Source organism: Prinia subflava, chromosome 2 (genome assembly GCF_021018805.1).
Source record: "Prinia subflava isolate CZ2003 ecotype Zambia chromosome 2, Cam_Psub_1.2, whole genome shotgun sequence".
In the NCBI taxonomy this organism is placed as follows: domain Eukaryota; kingdom Metazoa; phylum Chordata; class Aves; order Passeriformes; family Cisticolidae; genus Prinia; species Prinia subflava.
The window spans coordinates 61,605,773-61,612,862 of NC_086248.1; positions in this window are offsets into that span (position 1 = coordinate 61,605,773).

A 7,090-nucleotide genomic window follows, 5' to 3' on the forward strand; every position below is an offset into this window, starting at 1 on the left:
CACCCCCAACTAGTCCTTGGGATTATTTGACCCTGACTAACCATCATGGAGCCCTATGAGGACATGGTAGATTATGAAGAAAAGTATATATGATGAAGTTTATGAAGGATTATTTTAAAATGTTGTAAGAAAGAAATAATCAGACAAGACTTCAAGCTTTTATCTGGTTTGTTCTTACCCATCATAAAAGGAGAGAAAAGCTTAAAGGAATATTATGTTTCTTCTCAATAAGTTTTGAGAAGTCCCAAACACCATTTGCTTTGAGTTCCCTTGAGAGCTGTCTTAGTAATCTCTCTAGTAACACATTCTTCTTCCACAGGAAACTTTCACAGGGAGTGATGCAAAGTATGCAATAAAATCTTCTTTTCAACTGAAACAAAACATAATTTGGCATTTACATTTTGTGTACACTGAGACTGAGAAATTATTTACAATGGATGGGGAAGGCAAGTCTTAGTGATAGGTAAAATACAGATAAAATATTACTCAAAGTAAAGGCAGGTTTAAACATGAATATGAGCAGGGAAGAAAGTCTATGGTAATCATCATTGTAACTGAAATTCACAATGAATTATTGATTTACCAACAAATAAACAAATAGAAAAAGCACTGAGTTTTCTGAATCTGCTGAATGAGAACAATCATGTCACAAACCATTGTTTAAAAATGTGTGAAATGACAAGTGAAGTTCATGACATACTGAATTTGTAGAGATTATACCATGTGTGTAAATCCAGCCGTGTTTGTCCAAGGCTCAAAGCAAATGGAAACTAGGGCCAACGCAGCTTTTACGTCTTAAAATGAAATTATGATCTTAATGCTTATGATAAGAAAGGAAAGAGGAAGGGAGTTCCCCTGGTTAAGTAATCTCTATTTCACCTTGATATCTTCCTTTGTGCTTTCTATTTGAAATCTGATTAAAAGCAGAGCTGAGTGCCATATACTGCAAATATCCCCTGCACATCTGAGCACCTTCTATGGAACCAGCTCTTTTAGTGGCTTTTTTTTTTTTCCATTTTGCTGATGTTGGTTTTTGTTGTTTTTTTGGTTTGGTTGGTTTTGCTTTTTAACATCAAAGTAGAGATGTGTTAAGATGGTGCTGAAAAAACTGCATGTCAAATAACATTAACTTAGTCCATGTGCTTCATAGACAGAGCACATATCTGTGTTTAGAGCTGGTGAGGGTAGTAAGGAAGGTGGTGGCAAAGCAAATGCCCACTGGTTGATTGAGGGAAAATAGTTCATAGTCATATGAACTATAAAAACCGTTGTTTTTTTACTCCAAATTGTTTTATAATTACATACATTGCTGACATTTGTATTGCTCTAACTGTGGGAATGAGGCTGTAAGAGTTCAAAACCACAAGTAATAAGCTATTTCAGTTTAACTAAGTGTGCCCTAACTCAGAATTTCAGGGCTAAGAGTGCAAAGTTCAATGTACAATTAATAGACGGGGTACCTTTTCTTTTCCTGCGATATGATACTGACTCACACCTTTTAGAATCAATTTTAAGGTCACATTGTTTGACTTTCAGCATAAACTGAGCTCTTGAGTTTCACGTGGTGATTCTCAAATCCAACATGTAACATTAGAAAGGCCTTAAACCCCAGTCTCAAGACTGAATGGCAGTGATTCTACCTCCTGATCAGTTCTCTCCAGAGCCAAATGCTCTTTCAGTGTAAGCTTTGAAAGTTGTTTGCATTGACTGGTAATTGTATTTCTCATTCAATTTCAGAAGCTGCGTTATCTATAAGGCAATTCACAGTTAAATACTCAGCCAAAATAAAACATCTAGCGTGGCTCTTGACTTGGCTAAGTCAGTAACATAAGATGGGCATTACTGTGCAGTTTGGTGCCTGACCATTTTCTCATATTTTTCTTTAATTGCAACAGAAAAAATTCCTTGCTGCAGAGGTTACTAGGTACAGAACTCCCAAATATCACTCTAGCCTATTTTGCCATTCAGGACTAGCTCTTTCAGATATCTTCTAATATTTTGCCTAGCCTGATTTAAATGCTCTATGCAACAAGGCTCTCCCCATTTGAACAACAGAGATCTGGTTTATTTTGTAGTGTAAGACTGGTTAATCGTAAAGACTGCATCTAATAGTGAGTGAAACAGAAAATATGTGATATTTGGGATGCAGTTTATTACTGGCCCATACATTATCTCTCCTACTCTGCATCACTTGCATCTGCTGCAGACATGAACGTTTCCAAGTCCCATTAGGAGAGGAAGTTGTTTGTTCTCCCCTCAGACTGCAGCTTCCCAACAGCACTGCAGGCTGCACAGGGAGGTCTCAGTGCTGAATGAGGAGAGAACATACTAATGGAGATTCATCATGCAGATAAAGGAGAGTAGTTTTGACCTCAGTGTATCATGAGTAAGACACCAAGCTGGAGTCTGAAGTACAAGTATCCACCTGTCTCTTGGGAAATCCTCTGTTTGCTCTGTGATAACCATAATGCTGAAAACAGGCGGGCACTGATGAAGACGTAAGACCAAGTACAAGGGAGGTACAAGCAGGGTGACATTTCTAAACAAAGTAGAAAACTGCCTACCTTCACCAGACCTGGACTTTAACTTTGATAGTTTGCAAGGGCTTACCTGGAACTGTACCTCAATTAAATATTCATTCATGAGAAAAAAAAATTGTTTCATAGCAAACAGCTCATATACAATTTGCAAATGGCTACATATATCCTTAATTGGTTTTCAACCACCCTGCTAAACACTGAGGGCAAACTAAATCCATTTTATGTCAAGGCTGCAGATACACAGTCACCTTATCTAATCAGCCCCAGCTGCCTTAAAGGCAGTAACTCAGAAACAAAGAGGCTACCAAACCAAATAACTTCTGTGAGGCCTTGCTGGAGGAGAAGGGGATCAGGTTGATTACTGTTCACCTGCCACACTGAGGCATGCAGGTAACCTGAAACAAAGGGAGTTTTCAGTGCTTCCCAATGACACACCTACCCTGTGAAGTAATTACCTCTGACGCATGACACAAAAGATAAACAACAAGTCTTGTAGCATGTTGGCTAGCAACTCGCCAAAACACTTTGGAAAATATCAGTATGCCTCCTTTAAAGTACTGGGTGAATTTCGCCTGCTCTCAGCAGCTAACTCAGGACCCGGGTATTAACTGAGTAGCACTCGAGCCTTCAAAATAAAGTTGACGTGCTGCCTTGGATGTAACCAGGATTTCCCACAGACTTGATTTGCTCCTAGGAAGAACACAGTTCAGCAGTTCATTTATTTAATAAGCTGGTTATCTTTTAGAGGTGGCATGATGAATTCTATTGTCTCTTTTAATAAAAGAGAAATGTCAAGATGAGAGAGGAAAATCTGTCATATGTAACCTTACGAACCCCTTCTGTGCTATGGTTTCATTTGTGTGATGTCTCAGCATTTGCCAGCAACACCTTTGAAGCCAGATTCATTGGTCCACTGCTCTGTTTTCACCTTCAAGCACTTCCAGTGTGGGAGGAGATGGATGAGGTGCTGCTGGACTCCAGAAGTAGGGTGTTGTGTCCCTTCACCTGGTATCAGTTGAGTGTGAGGACTGGGTGACTCCAGAGCTGGTGCTTCATAAGCTAATTGTTCAGCATGTTTAATTATCTTGGAACAGTAAAAACATTGTTGTTGCAGCAATCAGAAATGAAGCAGAGTTTCTGTATCCAAGAAGTTTGTCTAGTTTTTCTACCCATGCTATTTGGTCTTACAGAGCTTGCTTTTTGGCCTCATGGACTTTGCTTTGGGTAATTTAATAGAAACATATATCCATTAGAAATCTTCATAGTCATACCTTGGATCATCTCCAAAGCCAGGCCCAGTTTGTTCCTGAGCAAGACCAGGAGCACAAGAGCTGGGAACATCTTGTAGTCCTGGGTGAACCATACTGTCCCTAAGGCACGCTACGCTGTTACGTGCGGCATTTTCCTGTGAGAAGGTGGGTGGCCCTTTTTTCTTCTCCCTGGCTCTTTTCTGCCTGCCATGGTAGGTGTAGAAGGAGGGGAAGTACAGCGTTGCTATGGCCTTCTTTTGCAGTGTTCCAATGTGGGGCCGTTGCTGTGAGCCCTCGGGCTGCTGTCACAGTAAGGGCCACGCCAGGTATCATGGCCTGTTGCTGACCCAGCGTGCTGAAGCGCCCAGGACAGACTCCCTTCAGAGCTTCTGAGTGCTCTGGATCTAGGGATGCAAGTGGCTTCTTGCCTGCCACCCACAGCAAATGTGGTCTTTGAGCCCTGTTTGCAAAAGCCTGCAAGGAGGGCTCAGCTGTGTCCATGTCTGCACGGCAGTCCAGACCTGCGGGGTGGTTTCCCTGCCCAGCCTTGCATGGCTGCTCTGCCAGGCAGGACAGCAGCACAGAATGGGAAAACTGAGAGTCCTGGCCACTGGCCTGGTTTCCCTTTACCTGTCTGACATGGTGAGGCAGGAAAACACCAAAAGGGCCTTAGAGACGACAGCAAAACAGGGTGTGCATGTACAGCTGATTCACAGGGTGGAGTGGCAGCTGGATGCACTGGCAAAGCAAGACACTGGTCTCACAGGCGGGGACTCTCCGTAGAGATGTGCCTGGGAGGGTTCAGGGACCTCCTGGAGAACTGCACCTAAGGTGCTCCCAGAAAGTCACGTGGACAGGACTAACAAAAGCACTTCACACACTTTATTTCTCTCCCAGTGCAATCATCTCGAACAAAACACCATTCTTTCCATTTGTGTTTGAAGTTATGGGAATTCTCCTGATCCCACAAGCAAGCAATCTAACAGCAAGGAATAATTTTCTAATGTATTATCTTTCCAGATATCTAAATGTAGTCCTTCCCTGCATTCCTCTCAATGCCCTCCACCCCTGTCGCCTGAAATAACTGCTCACTCATCACTAAAGTTTAGCCATGCTGTGCTGTACAAATCCAGAGAGATAAGAAACAATATTCTTTAGATAACAGCTCAAAGTATTGCACAATGTTCTTTCTTGTCTCAGAGTTCAGTCTGCACCCTTAGTTAAAAATAAAAAAAGGAATGTTAAAGCAAAAAACCCAACCCCTCTTAACAGAAATTGCCTTAAATTGCAGCATGCAATATAGTTAGTGCAGTGCTAGGGGCATTCGAAATAGTGGTGTTGTTTTGAGTAAGATTGTGGCCACCATTTTCCTCATGGTTTCCAATGTGTAGTATTTGAAATGATCTCTTTTTCTGTGCTTCAAGTAGCAATTAAGTATTGTGTTTCAAATACCACCACACATCAATGGTGAGTAAATAATGGCTTAAATAAGAACTAAAAAAAAAAAAAAGGTTTGTTTGCTTTTGCAGGTGTTAAATTTCAGCAGCACAATCTAACTCAAACAAAGTCCTAAACAAAAGTTACTGGAATTCCTGACTGACAACCTGAGTTTCATGTTAGACAAGGCAGATAATCAAAATAATCTCTGCTGGCTCCAAAATCTCTAACCACTCATTCTTACTGTGGCTGTAAATTTCTGAGACAGAGTTTTTTAACTTCAGTCAAAACAATTTTGTTTAAATTGCTATTGCATGGGAAAATGATTGCAGAAACTACATGGAGTTAAAAGATTTATTTTGTAATGACTATCCTTAAAAAAATCCAGGCAGTAAAACTCACACTGAGAAGTACATTGCAAGATTTAAATGTGGATTCAAGTTATTTTCTTGTTCTTCTGGTAACTCACTTATTTCTCCCTTGAGAAGAAATGCAATGTATTCAATACCCTGATGAATTCAAACTTACATCCTGTAAGCTATTTCAGAACATCAGGAAAAATATTAGGAAAAAGGTAATTGAATAATTTTAGACACCATAATTTATTCTGTGTAACCCTTTTATGGTAAGCTCAGCTGCAGGGAAACCCTGCTTGCAGAGAAGAGAATGAAAGCTGGAGGTTGTTTCAGTGCAAGCTAGTGATGCTTGTAAGTGAGCCCCTTCCCACAGGAGTCAAGCCTGCAAACCTGTCAGAGCCCTTCAGTCAAGACAGTGGGACCAGGCCTGTAACCGAGAGGTTTAGTGGAGAAAATTCCATGACTTCACTATGACAGGCTTCCATGCTCATTCTTAATTGGTTACTTTAGATTAGCCTCTCAGCCAACCCTTGTTAATGTGAAATGATAACCTTGAACTGTGTTCACGGTTTAAGTATAATCCAAAGACCTGCATGAAGCGCACAGGGACAAAGTCAGAAATTATTTTACACTTGTGGGAGGTCAGAATCAGGCTGATTCTGTCAACCCAGTCACATGATCACAGCAATTCAGCTCTTTATGGGCTTTATCAGACACCAGACTAAGACCCCATATGTGTGCCAGTCACTGGGAAAAAGCAGCCTGATTCTCCTACTTTTAGCCATGGTGCTATTACCTGATTTCTTGTGCAATCTTATTTAAACGTGAGTAGAGGTGGAAGAGGTAAATTCTATGCTTCTTAGAAAACCTGAGATGATGTGAATGGAACAAATCAATTGTTCAGCAATTACAAAAATCTGAGGTAATCAGGGAAAATTAAAATGGTCCTAGTCAGTACAGTTGTTTCTTTTCAATTCAAACTAAATGCCTATGCCTGTTGTTTGTCCCAGACAGACCAGAAGAGAAATTCTTTAAAATAATAGATTCCTTTTAATCTGATATGTAAGGTAAAGATTCTCAGGCTGACTCCAGGTTTTTCTAGGCTAGAAACAGGCTGCTGTGGCTTGTGCCAGGGCCCTCACGGGAGCACGTGTACAGGGCAGTACATGCAGGATGCAAAGCGCCTGCTCCAGCAGTCAGTAAACTTCATATTATCCTGGAAGTGTAACAAGTTGGTTTAACTATTCTTTGTGTCTTTTTTTTTTCATTAATCATTAATATTCAGTTAATACAGCAGTGAGCAGAATGTGCCCAGAGATCTATCCATAAAGGAAGTAATTTACTGCTCGCTTTACAACAGTGTTGTGTAAACACTTGAGTTGCATTGAGTACTGCATTTCTGTGGGAGTAGTGGCACATTCGGGTGAGCAAACACAACACTTTAGAGAAAACCAAGCACTTTCCAGCCCCAAACTACACTGCTCCCAGCCTGCAACAGCGTAAAAAT